Source organism: Rattus norvegicus, chromosome 4 (assembly GCF_021556685.1).
Source record: "Rattus norvegicus strain SHRSP/BbbUtx chromosome 4, alternate assembly SHRSP_T2T, whole genome shotgun sequence".
Lineage (NCBI taxonomy): Eukaryota > Metazoa > Chordata > Mammalia > Rodentia > Muridae > Rattus > Rattus norvegicus.
Window position 1 is genome coordinate 1,049,843 of NC_141537.1, and position 26,793 is coordinate 1,076,635.

General features: G+C 38.4%; 1 pseudogene; it reads left to right on the forward strand.

Moving 5' to 3' along the window:
• The window catches only part of LOC148006206 (polyubiquitin-C-like), a 1,402,189-nt pseudogene that overhangs the window by 973,087 nt on the left and 402,309 nt on the right, over positions 1 to 26,793 (forward strand).

Consider the following 26,793-nt stretch of genomic DNA (forward strand, 5'->3'; position numbering starts at 1 on the left):
GAAAGTGATCAATCTGTTAATCCGTTTGTCTCCCTCCCCTAGTTTTTCAGACAGGGTTTCTCTATGAATTCCTCTGTAGACTGATGGCTCAGAGGGCAAACCTGCTGGCTGTTAAAGGTCTAGGGAAAACAAGAAGGCCTAGATGCAATGTGTAGGCCTGAGGGAACTGTTAAGGCCTAGATGCCCTGTGAAGGAGGCCTACATCATGTATACATACATACACATACATATTCATGTATATGAATATGTATGTGAATGTGTATACACTCAGGTATCCTTTATTTTATTAGCTTATTTTGAATATAATTTCCATGCTAATCAAAAAGAGGAAATTTTCTTTGTCATCGGATTCTTCTTGAACAAAAAATGGATATAAATAATCACATATTCAGTTGTTATGTCTAATAATGAGAAGATATTCCCAGATATGGTTTTAATCCATCATAGTCCATGCGTGAACACAAAACAGACTTAGTAAGAATTTTGGCAAGTGGATTTTAAAAACTTATATAGGGTTATTAAGAGCAATGGTAACATTTTTTACCTTCATATTTTATATATTTACATTGCAAATGTTATTCCCTTGCCGAGTTACCCACTCTCCCACAACCCACCCCCTGCTTCCATGAGGATGCTTTTCCTCCCATCCACCCACTTGCACCTCAGTAGCATACCATTCCCCCCCGCCCCCGCACTGGAGAAAGGAACATTCATAGGACCAAGGGCTTCTCCTCCTAATGACGCCAGACAATGCTATCCTCTGCTCCATATGCAACTGAAGCAATAGGCTTTTGCATGAGCACTATTTGGTTAGTAGTTTAATCCCTGGGAGCACTGGTAAGTCTAGTTGGTTGATATTGTTGTTCTTCCTATGGGTTTGCAAACCATTTCAGCTCTTCTGATTTAATAGTCTTTGTTCATTAAACTAATAAAAATTTATGTTGTAGTTATTTGAAGAGAAAGAATTTTATGAATCATGTGATATCAACTGAACAAATATGAAAATTATGTATGCAAACTTTACAAAAGTTAGTTTCAACACAAAAGTATAATTTTACAATTTTATAAACAAGGAACTAATTGATCAAGCAAATGTTGACAACTAAAATTCATGTATGTATGCAATAGAAAATAATATTTGAGATATAAAATTAAGACTTGTGTTAGTATAATAATGCATAAGTTATTTTACTTGAAAATCTTATGATCATATTAATACAGCTAGAAAACATTAAGAAAAAAATTAATACACTTAAAAATGGGATACATGCACACAAATTTAGAAAAGTTTGATACATATACATTATATTATAATGTCATTTCAAAAGTTAGAATATCATTGTGTTCGTTATGAATGAAAGGAAGATGTTTCAGATCATAAACAGAAATAAAATTTTCTGGAATTTTACATAAATAAATGGCATTTAGAAACTAAAATTTTTAATAACATCTCCATCATAATTAGATGGGTATGTTCCTGCCTTCTTCCAATGAACATTGAATTGATCTCTATCGTATCAAGAAAATTGTGATAGCTGTTCAGTATAGAGAATGTCCTCTGGACAGCTCATGGTTATCACACTCATGAACCCACAGCACCTGTGTTAACACAATACTTTCACATGATCAAGCCAGCTAGAGTCAGGGCTTAGATGGGGTGACCAACCCTTGCCAATGCCATATTGAGGGGCTTTTGGCATTTGATGGCTACTGGTGAATGAAGAATCATTCATTTTGGGGGGGGGGGTTATTGCCTTGGTAATTTTCTTGTGCTTCAATAGATTCCCTTCACGAGTGACACTAGATTCTGATTCTTTGATGAGATCTAAAAGGTAAACAGATGAAGACATGGTGTCAGGAGATGTATTATAAGAAATCTGGTGAGATTTGGTAAAGAGAATGTAGAGTGCATGCAAGTATATTTCTTTATATAAAAAATAAAGAAAAATATGAAAGAACAAATGTTTACTTAATTAACAGAAGATAGAATATCTCTATAGACGAATTCTAAACAGCTTATAAACATATAGCTAGAAATAACAGATGAGTTTAAAAGATCCACAAATTTTCTTCACTGTTTAAGAGATCATCGTAAGAGATCATGGGAGAGAATGTAATGTATTATAATATACTTTCAAATGTAAAAGATAATAACTTTAGCTTAGTAATAAATACAAGATTTTCCACCGACTGAGATTATGTATAATCAGTTTGAGCTAATTCCTCCCTGTTAAATTATAAGCATTTCTAAATTCCTCAGAAAAACAACCTCAGAATGACTACTTTTAGTCCCCCAAAGTCCAGGGAATTGGAGCAAAAACTCTTCAATGGTTTCTTCAAGCTGTACATAATTACTTTTATATTTATCACTAAACTAAAATTATGATCTTTTACATTGGCACAGAATGTATTTGATACAAATTTAGATTTTAAGATTTTCTTTAATATAAATTTCTCACTGATTTAAAATTAATATTGTTACTTTGATGTACACGTATTGTGCCTATACAACACATTTCAGCATAGATGGCTTATACCCAGTCCTTTTCTGCTATTAAAAAATGAAGCTGAGATGATTAAGCATGTGAGTTTAAGGCCAAATAACAAATTCATGTCTCTAAGTTTATTGTTAGAATGCTTTAAGATAATTTAGTAAGATAATTAATCGACAACAGACCAGATTATTTATATAGTTAGATGGTTTCTAAAAAACACCAGAAGTCCACAAAATATGACATTTAATGTTCTTTAACTTTTATTGAGACATGTCCACTCCCACCAGCTCCCCTTTGATATATTCAAAGAAGAAATTGAAAATCTCCACCTTCACATGAGGTGATTTATTGTGGCAGACAGGCACTATGCAAAAATTGCTCCAATGCTTCTACAGACTAATTACTGTCCAGAAAAGGAAACATTGCAGAATAAGTTGGCTGAAAATTTCTGCCAAGCCAGAATGATCAGCCCTTCAAAATTCAGTGTTTCAAAAGTCTGTCTGATGATCCTAGGCCAGAAGCCTGAAGACTTGCTCTAACGTGTTGCTCACAGGGGACTGTGCAAATAGAAAATTGTCTCTATAACCTGTCTCAGTTCCAGAAGCCATGCTAGGCTTCCTATATTTACAGATATATGGCTACTTCTCAGATTACTGGCGGGGTTGAAAACTTAGTATAATCTTATAACCCACTCAGACTATTTAACTTTGAGAATACATATTTTAATTAGCTAGTTATCAGATAATACATAAGCTAGCCAGGATATAACAGATTTTAAGCCTTTTAAAAGCTAAAATATATAACTAAATGTTCTGTTTAACTGATAAAAGTTGGGCTGGGTGTTAGGTACATCTTATACTTTTAAATTACGGAATGATAATAGTTGTGCTCAACTTATATTTGAGAAAAATTTTCTGTTTTTTTTTTTTTTAATTAAAAGGGTAAAAGAGTAGATTGATGCCATTATTAAGGTGAAGGGAGGTACAGGATAGAACCAGGCCTGTCATTGGAAAAGAAGGAAGGATGGGTGGGAGAAAAGTTTTAGAGAGGCAGTGGAAGCCAGAGTGAGAATGTGAGAGCACAGAGAACATGGCAGTAGATGTTTAGATGCCTCTCTGTACATATTACAGGTTGTTATGACTATTCTCAAGGGATGGGTGTGTACAGGATTTTGTGCCATCTAGATTGGCAAATTATATCTTATCGATTGCATCAGAAAATATTGTTTGATGTGTTCTTTCATAAGGCAACTTAATTGAGTTTAAGAGAGTGTATGGTGGCCAGATGCATGGGCCTACCAAAGAATTGGGATGTGTATGCCTGGCTTGGTGGAAACCCAACCTAGAGGGCTGTGAATGAGGGAGGAGCAGCCTGACAGGGTGCCGTGTTGGGAAGAACAGTGTGTCAGAAAGTAGATGGGGCAGCATGGAGCCACTGAGATAAATTATTGCTATTTCCAATGGCACCAGAACTATTAAGGGAGTGAGACAGCTAGGGTATACCTGGGAACAAGTTCTGTCGGGTTTTTTGTTTTGTTTTGTTGTTTTTATTTTTACTGCAGCACATACATTGTGTGTCGAGTGTCCTGAAGGGAAAACATGCTTAATTCCTTGAGTATGAAGTAATTTATTGCATCATGGCCACATATAACCATGATGGGATACTAAAGACAAAGATAGGAGAGTGAGGATTTTTAATTTCTAAGAAATTATAGGATTTTGGTGTTCCTCAATCATATGATTTTTTTGGGTAGGATCTCTACCTTGTGATCTAGACTAATAAATGAATCACAGAAAGAAAAAAAGTGGAGGTAGAGTTACCATTAAAGGTTTTTGGGGCCTGGGAATCAGATGCAAGGGACAGAGAGACTACAAGGCCACAGAATATGTTGCTTATCAATTATATTGAGAGGTTACAAAGAGGATGGCAGGTTTGAGGAAAGCAGCCAGTTAGACAGGACTGTGAACTAACACTTCCTTGCTTATGAAAGAAAACTCAAAAGTCACATCCAGCTGGAAAGTCTTATGAATACTATGAAGTACCTATTAATGTGGGGAGCCAGGACTGCCCAAGGCTGTCTAAAAGACCTGGACAAAAGAATAAGTAGAACACTAGTTCTATTCCCTTACCCAGGATCAAACTTCTCAAGGCCTGTCCGATGCTGAAGCCAATGCCTTAAAGGAGTCAAGGTTGAGGGAAGAGACTCTTGTGGTTATCAGTTCTTAGGCAGCTGTATCTGTGGTATCCCATGTTCTTTTCTTCAGCATTGTCTGACTTAATCATTTGCTGACTTAGTTGTTCCCCATGTACAACCATCAGTTACCCCCAGGACTGGAAAGTATAAATATGATTCTACAATTTCTAATAAAGTGCAAATAAATTTCAAGCAATCTTCACAAAAATGTTTACTAACAGCAATCACATTTTAAATCAGACAAACTAAAAATAAATTGAACACCATGTGCTCCAGCTGTATATCCTCTGGACATAACCCCAAGACACCAAATTACTACAGAGGTACTTGTACAGTTTCACCCATTGTTGCTTAGTTCCCAGCAGGGAGGAAATGCAATTCATATGAATCCTAATGGGGTGACTGCTCTGCTTTTCCTATCAGTTATTTTGCTATACTGCCACTATGCCGTCCTCATCGTGCAATCCTAGATAGCACAGTGATCTATGACTCCAAGATATAATGTTTGACTCTGTAATTGCAAATATTGGAAGAGAAGTGAAGTCTTAAACGCTTCTATATATTTATTTAAATGTCCCTGTTTGTTTTATTCCAGAGACTGTGCTGCAAAAGGTATATACATACCTCTCCCTCATTTCCTTTGCTGAAGGCTATGTGGCTCAGTTTTAATTCTCATGTGATAAAGTATCACATTCTCTATACTATTTCAAGAGATGTATCTCTATTATTCCTTTTCTATTTAAAGAGTCTAAACTGTCCTTATATCAAACTATGCTGTTTATATAACAGGCAAACCCAGAAATATCAACTGTGCTTCACAAGGTAAGTATGCAAAATACGATTTATAGAATTGATTGTAATGCATCTACTCTTATTTTTATTTTCTGGTCTATTCAGGTGTGTTTTATAATATCCACCTGCAGAGTTACCTATGGAAAATTACAAACGAAAGCAAAAACAGAAAACAATTAAGGTCTGTTATCAAATCTTAAGCAAACATTCACCACTCTAGGACTGGGAAATTGCTCAGTGGGTAGAAACATATGGACCTGGGTGTGAATATTCAGCATGTATACATAATGCCAGGCATAGGGGATAGCTACACATAACTATTACCTCTGAATCCTGAGGCCTCGCTGACCAGTTCTCCAATCCCACACTGAATTTCTAGTTCAACAAGAGAACTCATGTCAAGAACAGTGAACAGCACTAAAGAAGACGCTTGAAATCCTTCTCAGAACTCCAAAAACACATGCACAGATGGGTAAAGCCACACAGTTACAGGCATGCACCACACACTCACATCCATCAACATTCTTACAACACACAACACCACAGATACATAGAAAATGGTTAAGGGACTGCAGGGTAATTCTTAATTTGCTGTTGTCACCCAGCAGGTATCTCAGATACTGATAATAACCAAGAAAAAATTAAGCTGGAAGAGAGTTTATCCATAGTTTTAACTTTTGCTTTATTTTAATTTAATTAAAATGCTTCCGTAATTTTACACAAAATATTATATCCAGATTTATGGGATTCTAGAATCACCCAGGACAAAAACTTTTGAGCATGTCTGAGAGAGAGACATCAGACTGGAAGCATTCTAGTGCAAAGGCCCTCCAGCCAGAAGCTGGAACCCAGATGCCCTTCAACAGAGGAATGGATACAGAAAACGTGGCACATTTACTCAATGAAGTACTACTCAGCTTTCAAAAACAATGACTTCAGGAAATTCCTAGGCAAATGGATAGAACTAGGAAATATCATCCTGAGTGAATTAACACAGTTAGTAGATACTAACTAGTCCAAAGCTTGGAATAACCAAGATACAATTCTTAGACCATATGATGCTCAAGAAGGAGGAAGAACAAAATGTGTACACTTCAGTCCTTCCTAGAAGGGGGAACAAAATACTCAAGAGGGAGCGGAATATAGGGACATAGAGTGGAGCAGAGACTTAAGGAAAGGCCATCTAGATACTGCCCCATCTGGGGATCTATCACATATGCAGCCACCAAACTTAGGCAGTATTGCTGATGCCAAGAAGTCCTTATTGATGGAAGCTTGATGTGGATGTCTCCTGAGAGACTTTGCCAGAACCTCACTGATTTAGACAAGCATGCTTGAAGCTAACCATCGGACTCCATGGGGACTCCAATGAAGGAGTGAAGGAAGAGCTGAACTAAGTCTTTGCCTTCACACAGCTTCTCAACTGATTTCCAGAGATAGTTACAGCCCCAGTCCCACCCCCACCACCCAGCCAGCCGATAAATTTGGATGCTCGAATCTGAGGTTTGTCATGGTAGTGACTTTCTAAGGTGACATAGCTAATTGGGTGAAGAGATTTCTGGAGCTACAGGCCAGAAAGTCTGTCAAGATGAGAACAGCCCACCAGGGCCAAATGACCCATTGGTGCCATGTGACCTGCTGGTACATGGGGTAATATGGGATGGTGCCCTCTTCGGTATTTCACGCTGCAGGTGTTCAAATTCAGTTTGAACCAAAATGAGTACTTTGGTATTAAAGTCTAAGTTTTAACCAATATCGATATTCCAGCACTGACATTATATTTCTTAGCATAAAGCATCCTATGGGATCTGTGTACGGTTCAGAATGAGTTCTCTGTATTTGATCTTTTCACAAGATTCAACCCAACTCCCAGCTCCTTTGGAGGTCACCAACTATACTATAGGCTGTTCTCCTATGGCACCAAACCTGGACATAAAATGTAAAATGTTATCAGGTTGATTGAAATCCAATGAATCCATTTCCTTTCACTTTCCTCTTTGTTCAGCCACTGATGGCTTTTGGTTGTCTTTTTAAGTAGCCATACACATACCACCTTTTACATTGTCTTTTACAGAGAGGCTCTATGGCTCACGTCTGGACAAACCACACCAGGCCAAAGGGCTCTACGTGGAGAGGTTTATTGGAATGGTAGAGACAAAGGCCAAGGGGTGAAGAGGGGTGGGAGAGAAAGAGAGGAGAAAAAGGGAAGAGAGGAGAGAGAATGGAAGAGGGCAGAAAGGATCTGCCTTTTATGTGAAATGTGGTGTGACTGTAACATGAAATGTATGCTGGAAATGGATGACCGTTGCCTTGACAGCAGATGCTCAGGTGACCAGATGACAACATTGCTGGAGGTAAAAGCAGTTCCTGATACCAACATTTGGGAATTTAGGTCACCAACTGGGACCCTCCTTTGTACCTGTAGCATACCTGTCAAAAAAAACTAGATCTAACCATGCAGGGATGGCACCTTGTGTTTGTACCTTAGCAGCTGCTGAACTCCTTATTGAAGAATAAGAAAACCTAACATTTGGGTTGCCTATAATGGTCTTCTCCTCTTATAACATGTCACAGCTCCTACCTTTCAAAGGTTTACAGAATCTACCTCCCTCCAAGGTTCTTTCTCTTCAGGTAGCACTAATAGAAGACTCCACACTAACCTTTCAATCACACCTGCCTTTCCAATCTTCTTTCTCCACCAAATACTAACCACTCCTTATCTCACCCCTGCACTAAAACCTTAGAGGAATTATTACCTCACCCTTCACACATACAGGAGGGCAATTTGCCTCAGACCATCTATACATGGTATACAGATGGAAGCTCCTTTCTACAAGAAGGAGCCATAAGAGCCAGCTGCCCCATAGTGTCAGACACTGAGGCACAGGCCCTTCCTGCTCATATCACCAATCAACAGGCTGAAGTAGTAGTCCTTACCCATGCCTTTCAACTGGCACAGGGACAAACCCTCAACATCTACACAGATTCTAAACATGCTTTCCATATCATCCTGACCCATGCCACTAACTGGAAGGAGCATGGGGTACTTATGACTAAAGGAGGATCAGTAACTAATGCAAACCAAATTATGGCCATGCTAAAGGCCTCCCATCTCCACACAGCTATTGGGTTTGTCCACTGCCGATCCCACCTGACGAATGACTCTTTTGTCTCCAAGGGAAACAAGGGAGCTGAAGAGGCAGCCAGAGCTGCGGCCCGTAGGTGCCTACACATGTCTCACCCTCCCCAGGACATTCTTACACTGCAACCCACATCCCCACTCTCACTTCCTAACACTCATCAAATTCTGTCCTATTTTGGCCACATCTTTCATCCTAACAGCAAGGCATTGTCTTATTTTGTTAAAACCCACCTGAAGCCTACTCCTAAGGACTTAAGTTTCTTAAAATCCATCACTGCCTCTTCCAAAGTCTGTCAAGTGTCAGATTTCAACCTCTGGTATTGTAGCACCCCTTTTTCTACCCAACAAGGCAGAGGTTCACTTCCTGGAACTGACTGGCAACTTGTCTTTACCCACATGCCAAATGTGCCAAGTACCTCCTAGTTTTGATTGACACATTCTTGGGGTGGGTGGAGGCATATCACACAACTAACAAAAGGGTTCAGACAGTTTCTGAGCTCCTCTTCCAAGAGATCATCCCCAATTTTCATACCGTCAGTGAGACAATGGTCCCGAATTTACTTCCCAAATTTCTGAAATTCTGTCTAAGGCCCTAGACATCACCTGGCATTTTCATATTCCATACCACCCTCAATCTTCAGGTAAGGTAGAAAGAACTAACTGCTCCCTAAAAACCACTCTTGTCAAACTGTCACAGGAACTTCGATTGGGCAAAACTCCTACCTCTGGCTCATTTTAGGCTACAAGCTCTTCCCAAGTGACCTCTTTTTGTCTCACCTTTCAAACTCATGTATCGATGTCAGTACTAATTCCTGGTCTTTCAAGTAAATGCGCTCCCCTCCTAGACCATTGACTTACCCCATTACTTTGTCACCCCCTTTCTCTCCTATGGAACTCTACTGACCAACACTGACTAAGGCCACACGCTGTCTCCTGTCCACTACCTATCAACATTTGAGACCAAGTTCTTCTGTCCCCTCCAGATCAGCAGCTCTTAGCTGTCTCTCCTAAATGGTAGGGCCCTTCATGGACCCTGCTCTCTTAAGCTCCACAAGATGTTGAGACCACCCACCTTGTCCCCAATCCCAGAAGAATGAGACTCCACTCTAGCATCTGTGCTCCACTCCACTGGATTAGACCTGGGCTTCTCATCTGATCGTTTCCATCCATAGTATCACTTACATCTAGAGATTTGAGGTTCAAGGAATCCCCACTGATAACAAACAGACTTTCCCAATAGGATCAGGAAACTGCTCCATGCTGGGAGCCAATCCAAATTACTGTCATCCCTATATCTGTCATTCCTTCTACATATTATGTTCTCTTTGTCTGCTTCCTCTTTGACCAGACAAAAGATGATTGCAAAAAATGGCCAGACAAATATGGGGGCTGCCCACATTGGTCGTTCCAGATACATATGTTAGGATCAAGGACCAATCACTTCTGTCAGCAATGCAAGACCCTGTTCTTCTATATACCAGACCCATGGAATCCCAGGTAGAAAACAGGAGTTGTTGGTAAACTCTAATGTAAAAACCAAGCAGGGTCTTCAGTGAGTACTATCCACATCTAGAGAAATTTTGTCCAATTTCTCAAAATCTAGATATCAGAAAAATAGGAGAAATAATCAAACACTCCTCCAGGGTCCTTACGTCCTTGACATCCCCCCCTCACAAATGGTACTAACTTGTCATTTAGCTTTTTGATTCAGACCCTGACCTTGGTGTACCAACTCCTTATGGCACCCAACCTGGTCACTTTAAAGACTGCTAGCTATGCAGTATACCCCTTAAACTAATTCACAATTGCCAATTACAGCCTCTCTAGTGATACTGCCCAATAACCTTACCTCAGCTTCTATCAGCTGCCCTATAGTAATGGAACCAAGATCATTCATGGTTCAGAACCAAGAAGTATACCTTTTGAGTGTGCACAGTATTGTAATCTGTATTGACAATAAGTCAATATTACTTCCTGAATCCTATTTGAGCCGATATAAAGGTAGGGGAAGAAAAGAATGAAAATGGCGGCCACCACATTCTCAAAGCTTAAAAGGTAAGATATTCCAAAAACAGTTAGAAAACATTTACTGGGAGTCTAATCCTGATGCTGAAACCAAACAACCAAAAAAGAAAGTCATACACCAACATCTCTGATGACCATACGTGCACAAGGCATTAATAAAATACGTGTAAACCAAATGCATTAACACAAACAGATTTCCCATTAGGCTTAAGGCAACTTCATCCCAGAGATGGAGGAAAGAGTCAATACATGAGAATTAACATAATCTACCACATAAGTACAAGTACCACCCTATTGCAAACATAAAAGACCTTTGATAAAATACAGCCTCAATTTGAGATGAAAGTCTTGCAGAGAATAGAGATACAAGGGATTTACCTCAACTTGATAAAGGCAATATACAGCAAAAGTCATTCATAAGAGAGAAGAAGTCAAAGTATTTGTGTTGGAATCAGGACCAAGACAAGGATGTTCACTCTTCTCACTTCTCAACAAACTTCTTATAGTGTTAGGTCAAGCAATTAAACAAGTCAAGGTAATGAAGCAAATACAAATGAGAAGGGAAGAAATCAATATATGTTTACTTTCAGGTTTTAAGATTCTATACATAAAAACTAAATCTTAAAAAAAAAAACTCCTAGAGCTGATAAATATTGATAAAAGTTGAAAAACACAAAGTTAAAGCACAGGAATCAGTATCCTTTTTATATACAAAAGACAAACACAGAAAGCAAGGGGACAATACTATTCTCAAGAAACTAAAACAAAACAAAACAACAACAAAATACTTGAACTAAATATGACAAAGGAATGTGTGCCATGAAAACTGTAAAACACTAAAGAAATTCACTGAACATATTCCTGCTTAAGAAACAGCTACAGGTGTTTCTTGCCCTCTTGCTAAGAGCAGAAGAATAAATAATACTCTGTTAGTACTCAGTGGCTTCTGGGATTTTCCTAACATTCACATCACCACAGAGAACTACAAACAACTAAGAAACCTCTCAAGTTATTGAGAAGCAAATCCCAAGCTTCATGCATTTTTCATGTAAATAAAATAAACCATTTAAGTATCAAGTTTAAAATGGAGATAGGATCTAGTATGCACCCCCCCCCCATTACCACAGTCGTGTGGGTGCGACTCAGTGTGACAGCTCCAAGGACTATGTGTCCCGAGAGCTATGTGTCCTGAGGACTTGATGCTGTTATGCTGTTATGGATTTCTACTCTGTTCAGTGCCAGCATGTTCCTCCTAATCTAAGAATTATGGGAAAATTCACTCACTGGCCAACATCTCTGGCACTAACAATTGATTTCTTATACACATTTTTGCCCTCAGCTTCCTGATGAGATTTATTAAAAATTGCTCTTGAGTAGATACTCATTCTGAGGATTTAAAGTAGATATGACTGATATTTATATAAGTGGTTAGATCTGTGAGTCTTTTAAGGATACTTTTTAAGAATAAATAATGAAATAATACTCCTGTCTTTATTTAGAAGAAAACTAAAACAATTACATTGCAATTTAATGATGCTTGAAAAATTTGGCTGGGATATATAAGTGATAGAACAAAGAATAAAGCACAAGGGTTAGGGCATCCATCAACTATGTGGATCTGTTGTGTATGATGGGCTGGAACACTGTTCCTTCTAACATAAACTCTGTGTGTGTGTGTGTTTGTGTGTGTGTGTGTGTGTGTGTGTGTGTGTGTGTTTGTGTGTTTTTGTGTGTGTGTGTGTGTGTGTGTGTGTGTGTGTGTGTGTTTGAATTTTCTCTCTTCCCTGGTCTTTCTCACTGACGCCAAGGAGTTAAGAGTTCATAGGTTTTTCGCTTGTCATAGAGAGTGCCAACCCCCCAGTAACTTAAGCTTTGCTCCCTCAGAAAACTGTCTGTTGAGTAACATCTCTAGTCGCTGGCTGCCTGTGGCAGCATCTCCATAGGTGTCTGGATCCACCCCCATCAATAGCTTTAAGCACTGATGCCCAACGGCTGCCTGCCTCATTTTACGCACCACACAGATGCCAACATTGATCACCAGCAATGGTAGAAAATCGTTTACTTTTAATTTAGAAGAAAATCGAGTTTCAGCTTAATTTTCTGTGTATTTCTTGATGGATGTGACTTGATGGAAGAGACGGACTGCCCAGAACTGCAGTTATGAACTGTTGTGAGGTGTGTTTTTCTTATTTGTAAAGACTGACAAATAAGGCCCTGCCAATGCCATTCAAATAAAAAAAGAAAAAGGAAAAGAGAAATGTAGCTTTCAATTTCTTACCATTTTATACCAGATGGAAGATAAAAATGACAATGTCTATTATTATTAATATTAATATTATTATTATTTTGGTTTTCACTGGAGAATCACTAGGGACTATTATGTTATTTAAAATTCTTTACATGGTAGTATAGATGAAGGACTCAGACTAAAATATTTCCTTTGTAATATATATTTCATATGTGGAAATTATAGAACTGACTTGCGAGGCTTACTCTTTCTAAAAATATAAAACAAATCAACTATCCATTAAGAAATAGAACTCACTTAGCTTCTCCATACCTGCCTTCATGGCCACAAGAAGCAATTTCATCTCTTGAGCAAAACAGAATCAATTTCTTTGCGTAGAATCGGGATTCTTACTCACTGATTAATCTGATATTAGGTCTGCAATAAAATAAGATTTAATCATTATGTTAAAACAGATTTTCCTTAAATTTTATTAAGGAAATATGGTTTCTATTATTTTCAGGTGCAAATATTTAGGTTCCAAACACCTGCATGAATGGCCATTATTTCTATACTTAGTACAAAAACTAATAAAATTGTTTTTTTTTTTCTTCAGCACTGTTCAGACTAAAGCACGTCACAATGAACTCACGGTATCATGTTTTAATAAATGGAAACCATCCTGTTACATTGTAACACAGTCCCTGGGGTAGGCAAGGATGAAAGTGGTAAGAAGGATGAAGTCCACCTCCTTGCTTAGGAGAACAATGCAGCTCACTATAATTGGAAAAACAAAAAGAACTTTCTTGGAATGGTTATTTTTTCTTTCCTAAAAGAACTTTCTATAGAACTTAAAACTAATATGTTAAAGAAATTTCAAGTTTCTGCCAGCCATTTGATTAAACAAAAACTTACTAATCATTTTTAGAAAGTTTGGTTCCCTGTTTCCCATATCCAGATACTAAGTCAGTGTAACTAGATGATCTCATCTATACACTACATCCATCAATAAATGCGTGCGCGCGCACACACACACACACACACACACACACACACACAAACACACACACACAAATATATGCACATTATGTAAATACTTTTATATACTATAATGACACTTTATCTTAAACATTAAAGTTTTTCTACACACAGGTAAAAACAGTCTAACAGCATTATTTTCTATTTGTCATGAAACAAGTGCACCTTCAACTAAAAAACCTGAGCTCAATTTTTGTCAGTAGTAACTGCTTTACAGAACATTATTCCAGTATCGATAGAAAAACACCTTATCAGCATTTGTAATATCCAAACCAAATTTGCAATCTCACCCAGATGTATAAATGTGCCCGGCACCTGAACCATAAAGAAGTCCATTAATAATGGGTAAGTATATTAAAGAAATTGGTCATTGTTTCTGGATAATATTATTAGGTTAAGCATGATGTGTGCTGTTATAGAACCTTTTCTGCTACAAACAACACTGTTAGTAAAGCAAGACCCAAACCTATCACTTTAGCTAATTCCAAACAAAGCTATTCTGTGTACACTGCAGTAGCACATAGTTAAAAAAACTACTCACTGCCTCTTTTTCACACATATTGAAACACCTCAATACTCTATGAAAAACTGCAAAGTTATTGCACCACCAGAAATACACAGTATAATATCTAACTTCATTTCAGTAGAGCATGAGACTTAATCTCAGACTCAAGGGCACCAATTACAAAAGGAATTTACTCTAACTAGTCCAAATAAAAGACACACAATCCAGGTACTTTATTTACAGGTCATAAGCCTAATAGGGCAGGTTTAGAGCTATACTAACCTATTTCCATGCCATAATGTCCCTTGTTACTTGCTGTTTTTCCAGGCCATATGCTCAGGGTACATCTCCTTACATGGTGGTTTCCTCCTCCCTTGGTCTCCTCTCTTGTTCCCCATTCTCCTCTCTCTTGAGACCCTCCACTCCATCCTTAAGTCCCACCTTTCTTCTTCTATTCCCTAATCACAGACTCTATCCATTTTTGATGAGTTAAACTAAGAAGCAAAGTTTACAAAGCATCACTTGGGGTACCTGAGGATCTGCTCCTCAGGGCTTCCAGATCTTGGGAGCCAGTATGTAGGGAGCATTTAAATACAACCCCACCAATAACTTTTCCTTATCTGACCAATAACCATCAACATCTTTACCTAATACACAGCCCATACAGATATTTTCAGATCCTAGCACCCATAGCTATGGCTTCTGGTAAAATGTAAGTACATGTCACATTCTTACAAACTCAAGACAAACTGAGCAGATTATCCAGTGTTTTCACAACAGTCCACTATTTAATCTGCAAGAATTTAAGTGTCATCAATAACAATCCAACAGAAAATGCCACTAAACAAAGACAACAGCCATGATATATTATATTCCAAAGTTACAACCATGAATTAAGCTTTAAAAGGAAGTTGCATTACCTTTATATTTTAAGGACTTTTAAAATAAGAGTCTCACTTGGAAATTATGCAAAGTTCATGTTTGACCACTGAGTATTGGCCATGCACCCCCACTGCCCTGGCCTGAGAGGCAACACCATAGTGTTCCTCTTCACTGGGCTAGCTGACCTGTTCCACAGTGCAGCAGAGTGCATGGGTCTCTCCACAAGCAGAGTGAGCTACTCTATCTGAGATTCATGGAAATGCAAGGATACACGGTCCTCAGTGGAGGGCAAACTAGACAAGCACATGGAGAAAGGATGTGGAGGAATAGTTGGAGAAATCAGAGACCAAGACACAAAATTGTGAAAGAGTAATCACTGAGAGTCAGAATGTGACTAATAGAATTTAAATTGTTGCTCTTGTAGAATGAAAAGTAAAGTTGCTAACAGGGTAGAAAACATCTACATCCTGGGAATCCAGGAAGGGTTTGTAAAAGGCCCCAAACATGTGCAGAGATTAAATAGGTCTAAACGGAATCATCAAAGAGATGATTCAGGAAACAGCACACAAAGGAAGTCACAGATGGATCAAATGCTCTGGTTACATTGACCTAATTTCTTAGTATAAGGAACAAGAAATCAGTTTCCAAAAAACACGAAAGATGCTTCATCTAACAATACAAGTCAATATTAGACCTGATTTTTATAGAGCTAATGTGTAGAAGTCAAAGATACTAATTTCTAAAATGACTCTTTGTACATTTAATTTTTGTGCGATGTCTAATAATGACTCACGGAGAATGTGGTATTGGAAAAAAAGTAGAAGAAAGGCATTGGAAAAGGAGTTTTAGGCACAGGTTTGGCTGTAAATTTAGTAAAAGACAATCTAGTCATTTTATATCTATCAAATACTTTTACAGGCTCCAAATGGGTCAAAGACCTTAAGATACAAAAATGAATGTCATGAAGTTAAAACAAGAATATAGTATCAAAGTATTATGACCACTTTTTTAAAGGAAAGGAATATTTCATTTTGTGGAACTTAAACATTTCCTCTAGTATTTGACTTCCGGTGGCCCATCCAAAAGAAATGAAAAAGATATGAATTATAAAAGGATGTTAAATATTTTAAAACTCCAGTGGCTAATAAGATGAAGCTAATTAAGTAAGCAAAGAAAATATTCTGCTGCAAAACCATGCTTGGCCAGCCAGTGATGGAAAGCAAGACAAAAGAAGATTAGTTTCCTGCTATTTTCAAAGAACAAGCACCTACCCAGGTCAAAATCTAGATGCAGACTACTAAAACAAGCAGCTGACTTGGAGTCTACCCACCAGACTGAGCAACAAAGGAACTTAGAAACACCAACAAACATGCACAACAGTTTTTTTTCCCCTCATTTTGACAGATGTTCACTAAGTATTTTCTTAGTGTTCAGCATGGGACACGTACTGTGTACTTCCTTCAGTTACACGTCCCTTGCTTTCTAGAACTTAAATTTCTATCTGTTTAATAATACGAAGTAGGAAATTCAGAAAGGAAAAGCAACATGGTACACAAGTATGCTGAAGAAACTGACCACAAGCAATCAAAAAAAGACTCAAATAGCTCAGGAAGTTATCCCAAGATCTACTGACACAAATCACTAATCTCAAAATTTTCCGATAACATTTAACAGCTAATAAGAGCCCTAGAAAACTTGAAAAACTGATACACATATAAATTATAAATATGTGTCTACAATCACCCTTCCTGGTGGACCGTGTAAGCAGATGATGGCAACCAAGAAAGACTAATTCCAGAAAAGAAATCCAGATGGCCAGATTCTGTTTTTCCTCAACAGGGTCGTTTCTAAAATAACCATTGTTTTTTTTAAATCTGACAAAACAGGAAACAGAAGTAACTGGGATAAAACCAAAATCTAGATCCTTTCTACTCTGTTATATGTCTTTCTTCTCGTTAATGTGTTTCTAAAACAATGATTTTTTTTTTTAATATTTGTGGTTTTATAATTTATTCTACAAGGAAACCAATGGGAAAGACTTGCCAATTTCTTTGGAACTGTAATGCAGGGTAGTAAAACAAATGAAGATCTTGTGATTGTAAAGAGACTAATTTTCCAACAGAGTTACGGAAATATTTTTTCTAAGAAACCAGCTCAGTCAAATGAGGCATTTAGACTCTGGTTACCATAGTGCTTGTGTCTTTCCTTGCGCTGGGGTTCCCTGCTCTGTAGCCTTCCCTTGAAAGTTCTGTTCTCTTGGTGTCATCTCCTGAAAGCCGAGATTAGGTACCATGGTGTCTGCTTTTAAGTTCTAAAAAATACTGAAGAACCTAAACTTTAGTGTCTGCATGGTGACATAAGCCACATCGCTAATAGCTCATCTAGTTAATATGAAAAAATCATGCTTTCACTCCCAACCTAAATTGGGATTGAGTTCCAGGTGAACATCATCCTCCAGTTCCAGTAACCAAAACTATACACTGGTCATTGCTCAGATTTCGATTTTGTTTCGATTCATGTTGTCACTTGTAGAAGTTTGGACCCGGTTCTTCCTCCAAGCCCCATGCTCCCAGAAATAAGACAGAGACTCAAAATATATTAACAAATACCTTGGCCATAGAGCTAGACTCTTCTCTGACAAATTCTAACCCACTTACTCAAATCTACATTCCGCCATGTGGCTCATTACCTGTGCTCAGGAACCACGAGTCTGTCTGGTCACGTTTTCCAGGGCAAATCTCTCCAACCTGGCTCTATCCCAGAATTCTTTCTGCCTCCTGGATGTCCCACCTTCTATTCTACCCTTTCCTATAGGCCATAATTTTTTTTAACTGAAAGGTGATATATCCATACAAATACACAAGATACTCTCTCTACAGTCACTAGCATTCTTAAAGCCTTCAAAGTGCTAATTATTCCAATTCTACTTTTACTTCTAATGCACCAACACCAACACCAACATTCAGAGACCATTCATGGGAGGACTATTGCTTTAAAGAACTTATGTGCACCGGCTTTTCCTTTCAGTTTATTCTGGTAATAATGCCACTCCAGCTGGGTGTTAGTATCAGGATGAAAAGGTGTTCTATGTACACCAGCCTGGCCGGGAACTCATAGAAGTTCACCTGCTAGGATTAAAAGCTTGCTCCACCAAACATGGCTTTGATGAACTGACTCAATCTAACAGCAGCAGAGTCAGTTTTCTGTGGCCTTTGGTTTCTTACAATGAAAAACAGGCAACTCGGATACCAGGTTCAGATTGTAGGAGAAGAAAATGAGACAAAAAACTACAATCAGACTTTTGTAATTCTGGTATAAGTAGGTATAAATAGATTTTGAGAGCAGGTTGCTCAGAACAAAGAAACATAGAACACACAAGCTCTCCTGCCTCACTACATAAGCCAGACAAAAGAACAATAGACCAGAAGGTAAGTGTCCCTAGCCTAAAATCAATTCCTTTACATTCAAAAAAATCCCTTTCAGAGCTGAGTCCAAACTATCCAGAACAAAATAAAGTCTTGCTGGTAATCTAGAATTTTCTAGTATTTTCACATAAGAGAAAAACTGACTTTCAAATGAAACTGCAAATGTAGCTATCTTGTCCAGAAAGAACTAAAGAAAAATGCTAAATAAATGCTTCTAATACCAGTAAGTAGTACACACATAAACCTGAAATTTCATTTGCAAAGCAGACTGCCCAGTTGACTCAACTCAATGATACAGAATTATCCAAAACCCAGAAGTTAGTATGTTTACCTACATTAAGGGAGGAGTTATTTGAACAGAAGAGAAAGTCTGAAGACACAGTATAGCAGCAAATTCCCCTTAATGTGCAATAAAAAGATATAGAAAATATCCAGAAACTCTCATCTATGTGAGATAACGGAGTCCTCAATTTAAGATACTCTTCTCTGTATATTTCAACGTACACTAAAGCAGTACTATTCTAATTTTCCTATACCTGTGATAATAAAGGGTAGCCAATTTGAACAAATGAATAAATTTAATTGAGAAAGAACAAAATACTTTCCAAAGAATATATTGTTATCATTTCAGATACACACACAGACACACAGACACACAGACACTCACTCTCTCTCTCTCTCTCTCATGTGTCAATTTTTTTAAACAAACAAGAATACAGATCTTTAAGATCTGCTATACTTCTTACACCCAGGAGACAAAGAAGAAAACAGTATCAACATGCCTTCCAGAGCTCTGATGTCTGGGTGCCCTCAATACTGACATATTGCCTAAATGGAAAAAAAGAGCATTCAAACCCAAACTAATTCTTCTCATTAAAAACATAGTTAGTCAATTTTAAAAAATCACATTTAAGAATAATGTTAACATAATATAGAATATATTATGGACTGAACTCCACCTTAATCGATGAATTTCCATTTCTTCAGTTTTCTGATAGAATGTTCAATCACTTCTAACAATAGCATAGCATTATTTCCTATTCTACATTCTAACCTTCTTCCTTTAAGATTATAATTTTATAAGATAAATCTGATTATACAATTTAGTTATGTGTAGTTTCCCCTATTTAGCTTTGATAAACTCCATTCTGCACAACTCTACAAATTTTACTTAATGAAACAATTACAATGGCTACTACTACCCAATGTTGTTGATAAGTAATAAAACACAAGAAGTTTACAAGGAGTTAGATTAATTCTCACAACACTATAGGGAAAAATTACTATCACCCACAACTTGTATATTAGTAATATAAGTTCAACACCTGGTACGTGCCCAAATTGGAATTTATTTCCAGTCAGTCTGATTTCCAAGCTCTTAAATTATCATACTTGTTGTTATTAAAATCTCGTTGTAATAAAATACCCACCACACCCATCCAAATAGAGCACACAAAACTAACACAGTTCCACTTGGTGAAATTTAATGGGAGAACAAGTCAAGGGAAAGGGGCAAGAGAAAGAAGAGAAAAGAATGAAGAGAAGAGAGAGCATGAGGGCAGAAGAAGTCTGCCTTTCATTTGGTATATGACATAACTATTCCCACAAGGAGTTGGGATTTGGACCAAAGGAATACTGGGAAGTAGGGCTGTTGCCATGTCAACAGTTACCAAATGGTGTCGCTGCTCAAGGCAATTCCTGATACCAACAATACTGCTGTTATAATTCAACATATTTCAAAAAGTAGTTCACAAAAAAAAAACAAAAAAAAAAAAAAAACCAAAGTCTATACACACAGGGAATTGTTCTTTCATCATTAGCTGTTACTAGTTCTGCCGCATGACTATTATATTTATGGAGATGAAAGTAAATATTATCTCATAAGGAAAATTACTGACTTAGAATAACCAAAGATTGTTAATAAGGATTATTATAACCCAACTATTAGATTAACATTACTTTATAATAATATTACTTCTAATAATCCCCCTGGTGTTCCAAAATATGATAGTACAGGTCCTAAAACTGCCACCCATTTCTCCTTGTTTCAAGCTCTGGCCGAATCTTTCCTGCACTGTGACAGCCAACTCTGTGAAAAACTGACTCATAAAAGGGCAGTGAAAGAACACAGACTAGAAAACATTAAAAAATAAAAGTCTATTCAGTCCCAAAAAAAAGGACACCTGCCTGGTAAGATAAAGGAGAGAGCAAGCAGTGAAGATCCAGGTAAATATATTTAAAATGCAAATTATACCAGCCCTCAACAAACACCGAGAAGTCAACAAAATGATCTAAGTATTAAAAAGAAAAAACAAGGGGCTGGGGATTTAGCTCAGTGGTAGAGCGCTTACCTAGGAAGCACAAGGCACGGGGTTCGGTCCCCAGCTCCGAAAAAAAGAACCAAAAAAAAAAAAAAAAGAAAGAAAAAAAGAAAAAACAAAACAAACAAACAAAAAATCCCAAAAACCCCAAACCACTCTTTCTCTTCAACAAGGTGGCCAAGTAGCAGATACCAACATGCAGATCTTCATGAAAACCCTAATGGGCAAGACCATTACTCTTGAGATTGAGCCCAGTGACACCATCAATAATGATCCAAGACAGGGAAGGCATCCCACCGACCAGCAGAGCTGATATTTGCTGGCAAACATTTGGAGGATGGCCACAACCTGTCCAACTACAACATCTAGAAAGAGTCCACCTTGCACCTGGTGCTGTGTCTGCACAGTGGCATCATCGAGTCATCCCTTTGTCACCTTGTCCAGAATTACAATTGTGACAAGATGATCTGCCACAAGTGCTACTCATGCCTGCACACAGTGTAGTCAACTGCTACAAGAAGTTCGGCCACTCCAACAACCTGAGCCCCAAAGAAGAAGGTCAAATAAGGCTGGGGCCATACCTGGCCTGTGACCCTGTGACCAAATAAAATCCATTGACAGGGGCAAAAAAAAAAAAAAAAAAAAAAAAAAAAGAGAGAGAGGGAGAGAGAGAATGACAAATAAAAATATCAAGCTGGGCACAGGACTTAAACCCTAGCATTAAGAGACAGAGGGCAGGCACATCTCTGTAAGTCTGAAGGCAGCCTGGTCTACAAGGTGAGTTCCAGGACAGCCAGGGCTATACAGAAAACCCTGACTGTAAAACAAAACAAAATTCTGACAATTAGCTTTTCTTTGTAAAACCATTATGACTCTTTAGCATATCCAACAAAAATTCATGTATTGGTGGCAAGAAAATACACTGTTAACTATGAATACTCTATGCTGGTACAGAACACCAGACAAACCCACATTTGGAAAATAGCTGTGTAAGAAATATGGTAAGACACACATTTAAACAACTAACATTATTGGATTTTGTACTAAAAACTGAGATCTTACGAGTAAACTGTAGTGGTTTGGCTTGATGCTGCTTGTATATTATTATTCATATTGGTTCCTCAAGAGGGGTTGCCCCCACCCCACAAGCAGAGCATCATGTACTTAGGTGATGCTATGTGAACCTTCTCTCCACTTTAATAGGTCAATAAATGGTTAGAGCCTATGATTGGGTACTGGATAGGAAAGGTGGGACTGGAGGCTCTGGAGGGGGTGGCAGGTAGAAGGAGAAAAAGAATGAAGGAAGAGGAGAGAAGGAAGCCACTATACACCAGAATCATGTGGCTGGGAGAAACCAGAAGTAGTAAGGAGTCTTAGAATTGGGAAATAAGTTAGTATTGTATTAGATATGGCCAATGTAGGCATATAACTTATAATTAAAATATTTGGATTGTGTGTCTTTTACATGGGCTGTTAGGGTTGGAAATTTTAGTAACAAATTGACAAACCCATGTCTGGCTTAGAACCGAAGTAACCCGATACGGAAATCCACCCCCATCCACTCATTATTAACAACTAGGGCTTCACTCTAAAGCTGCTTCAGGGTGGAAATTAAGCATGAGTCTAAAGGGTATACAGAGAGCTAGCTGAGAGGCTCCCTTCCCAAGTCCCAAGCAAACCTAGGCAACCAGAGGTACCACACCAGTCCTGAGCTGGGACACAAGGTGGCGCCAATCCCACAACATAGTTGGGGTTCCCTGAGTCTGAGAGAAAAAAAAGAAGGACAGGAAGTCAAGGTTGCCTGAGATGAGGCCTTCACAACTGAAAATTAGCAACTGAAAACACAGCAGGTATCTTTCCAAAGCTTTCTCACAGATAAGAATGGGCTGATCTAGGCATCTCTCTCCCAAGTCACCCTTCCCATGCATACTTTGATTTCTAACATCCCTCCACTTCTAAACACAGGTAGCAAGACCAGCTCCCTCAACTGCTTACACTGCAGGCTGTGTAAGATCAATACACAGGCTGAAGGCTATACAGGACAGTCAAAAGACCTAAAGGGCTCAAAACACAAAAGCCAAGGGTCTTTGTACAGTCAGCCCCTCCCTACTAGTGAAAGAATCTGAAAGGACCTTAATGTCCTAAATCAAACACCAGAAGGAAACAAAGATAAAAGAAACTTCAGACCAAATATAAGAAATAAAATAGTACCACAGCAATCTTTTCCTCCTTCACTTTTTCCCACATAAGGTGCTATCGAGAATTGAGGAGTTTCTTAAGTAGTGAATATAAAAAGCATTGATTTTGTTTTTAACATTCTTAGCTTGAATATATATGACCAAAGTCTAAGAAATTAAATTTGCCAAGGTATGTTGAAGAAAATTTTTGCATTTTCTATAGGCTAACTCTAAAAGCTGTACCAGGATCCACTCTGACGTAACACTTTACCAGCAAAACTTGTAATTATAAACAGTATGATCTGCTCTCTTTAAGCAAATATCTTGATTGATTAGTATTTAACTTTAACTCAATGAATAAATAAAATAGTTAGATTCAGTCATCACAGAGACAACAACAGTACAGTTAATACTGTAATGAAAATGTAGCTCTACCATATGTCTATATAACAAGGAACTATAGTAAGGACTAAAAAGTGCTAATATTGCACATACCCTAAGAGGCATGGACCTGGGCAGGAGAGATAGCTCAGTGGATAAGAGGTCCTGAGTTCAGTTCCCAACAACCACATGGTGGCTCACAACCATCTGTAATGGGATCTGATGCCCTATCCTGATGTGTCTGAAGACAGCTACAGTGTACTCATGTTAATTAATTAATTAATCAATTAATTAATTAGCCATGTTCCCAGAGAAACAAGGTGAATTCATCTAAACCACTATGAAGACAACCAGGCAATCAAGCACAGTGATATTGAAAGAGCGTACCCCAAAACGGGGAGCTGCATCTCTCGCTCCGATCGCGGGGTGGGGTACCCCCAGGAATCACGAGTAGCCATTCTTGATGTAAAAGCACGAGGTAGCTTTATTAACGAGATCCCGGGTCTTAGCGGGATCCCGGGTGGACACATATCTCACACAGGAGACAGAGGAATCGACCCCGAGTCTCCAAACTCAGGGGTTTATATAGGGGAGGTTAGGGGCATTCTCGAGGTTACACATGATTGGTCAATTCAAATGGTGCACAGTTACTTTCGGCGCGAAATTACATCAGCAAGGAGTCCATGCTCTCTAGCAGCTCAGCAGGCAGGTAGGGTGGCTCATCTCACTCAGGGGGGTGAAGGAAGGGGAGGGGGTGGCTACAGATGGTCAATGTCCTTGGGGCTGATAGCTGGTTTGGCAAGTCCTATCTCTGGCTCTCCCTCAGGCATGTCTGGCCCTGCACATCCTGACTCTGACAATGAGTAACCTTTTTAAAACTCTAGTTCTACAATATATGAAGAGATCTTAAATGACAAATATGTATCTGTCAACTGCACGGGTTAAAAAAAAAATGACACTGACACACATATTGACAGCAATTTGCTGTCAATTGGGGGCAAACATACACAAATATGACCATCAAGAAGACTCAAAATTAAGAAAAATTTGGGTAGTAATACTCAATAAAGAAAGACAAGCGCTAAAATGATCAGAATGGAATAAATCTAGATTGGGTAAATGAAAACTCAGAAAGAAATTATATGGTATAAAAAAAAAGGAAAATAAAATTAATTAAATAAATAAATAATTGGGGGCCAGAAACAGATGGAACAATATCACTGGGCAAAATATTGTAGGTGAATAGGTGTCTTACAGTTTTATTGCTGTGAAGAGACACCATTACTGAGTCAACTTTGATAAGGAAAACTGACATTGGACTGGCTTACACTCTCAGAAATTTAGTCCATTATCGCCATGGTGGGAAGCACGGCAGCATTCAGGGAGGCATCGTGCTGGAGAAGGAGCTAAGAGTTCTACATCTTCATCTGAAGGCAGGAGCAGGAGACTGTGTCGACACTGGTCATAGCTTGAATATAAAGACCTCACAGCCCACTTTCCCAGTGACCCACTTCCTCCAACATGGCTACACATACTCCAACAAGGCCCCACCTCCTGATAGTGCCACTCCTTATACAACAAGCATTCAAGCATATGAGCCTATGGTGGTCATTCCTATTCAAATCATCACAGCAGATAAGCATTCACACAGGGAGTTCATAGCTAAAACTATATAAAAATTATAATTTCCAGATATCTTCACCAACCCACAAGACAAACTACTCATTCATTCCAGAGACTAGACCCAGGAAGAGTAGATAGAGCTGGTAGAAGAGGCAACCAATACAAAGGGGTAACTCGGTGATACCCTTTCTAGACTGACAATTATGGCCCTTTCCTGACCTTCTTTGACAAATCCAAAAATGTTCTCTGCTATGTATGTACCCTTTCTCAAGCAAGAAAAAACAGATCTTTCTCTAGGAAATCACAAGCATGCACCCCAAAGGACCTCAGGGCCAACCCTAATCCTGAGTCCCTGTATGAAGACCCTGAGAGATGAAGTGAAGCCTGGGATACTTGTACAGAGTCCAAGGTGTTGGAAGCGCCAAAGCTGTGATTTCTGCCAGGGAGAGTTGCTTACATGGGATAGAACCAGCCTGGAAGAGATATATTTTACAGGCAGAAAGATGGAGGGATGGTGCCACCTAAGCCTCTGATATCAGATATTAAGCTAGAGCCCTGGTTCTCAAACTTCCTAATGCTGTGACCCTTCAATACAGTTCCTTATGTTGTGGTGAACCCAACCATAAAATTATCTTTGTTGCTACTTCATAACTGTAATTTTTCTACTGTCATGAATCATAATTTAAATATATGTTTACAGGTGGTCTTAGGGAGCCCCTGTAAATGGGTCATGACCCACAGGTGGGAAGTGTGACCTAGGGGACTTGATGTTTACATGCTGCCTTATCAGTCTTGCTTAGTCCAGCGTTTTCTGACTATGCCCCCATTCCTCCTTTTAGGAAATAGTAATATATATCTTTTCCACTATATGTTGAAATTAATTCACTTTTCGAATTCACAGGGTTTTATCGAGACTGTGGGAGACCATGGGGACTTCTGAAGTAGGATTAAATATACTTAGTATTTTAACAATGGCCTTTGGAGCCTGGGAGGGAAATGTGGTGGTTTGAATGAGAATATCTCCCATAGGCTCAAATGTCTGAACCCTGGTGGTGACTTTACAGGCTATACCTTGGTAGGGGCTAGCTCTGAGGCTATTATATATTGACTAGCCCCAATTCCTGTTCACTCTCTCTGCTTCATATTTGGGGTTTAACATGTGATCTCTCAGCGCCCTGCCATGATGGTCTCATGGAAGCCCAACCAAAATAACCTCTTCCATAAACTGGCTTGGTCATGGTATTTCATTATAGCAGCAGAAAAGCAAATAAGTCCGGCTATAAGTAGTTGAAGATTAAAACAATTTTTTCTTAATCTTCAAAAGTTCATGATAAAATTGGGCACAAAACCAGTAAAAAGCTCTCAACATCTCTAACCATTAATATAGAGAGCAATTCCTCTAAATATTGCATTGTCCCATCCTCCTGCTTAACAGAACAAATGGTTCCTCCAGCTTCTGGAACAAGACAGCCAGGTGCTCATCCTACAACCAAGAAAAGACATTCCAATAAACAGCAGGTACAGCTCCCTGCCACAAACATAACTTTAAAATACCAACACACTTAC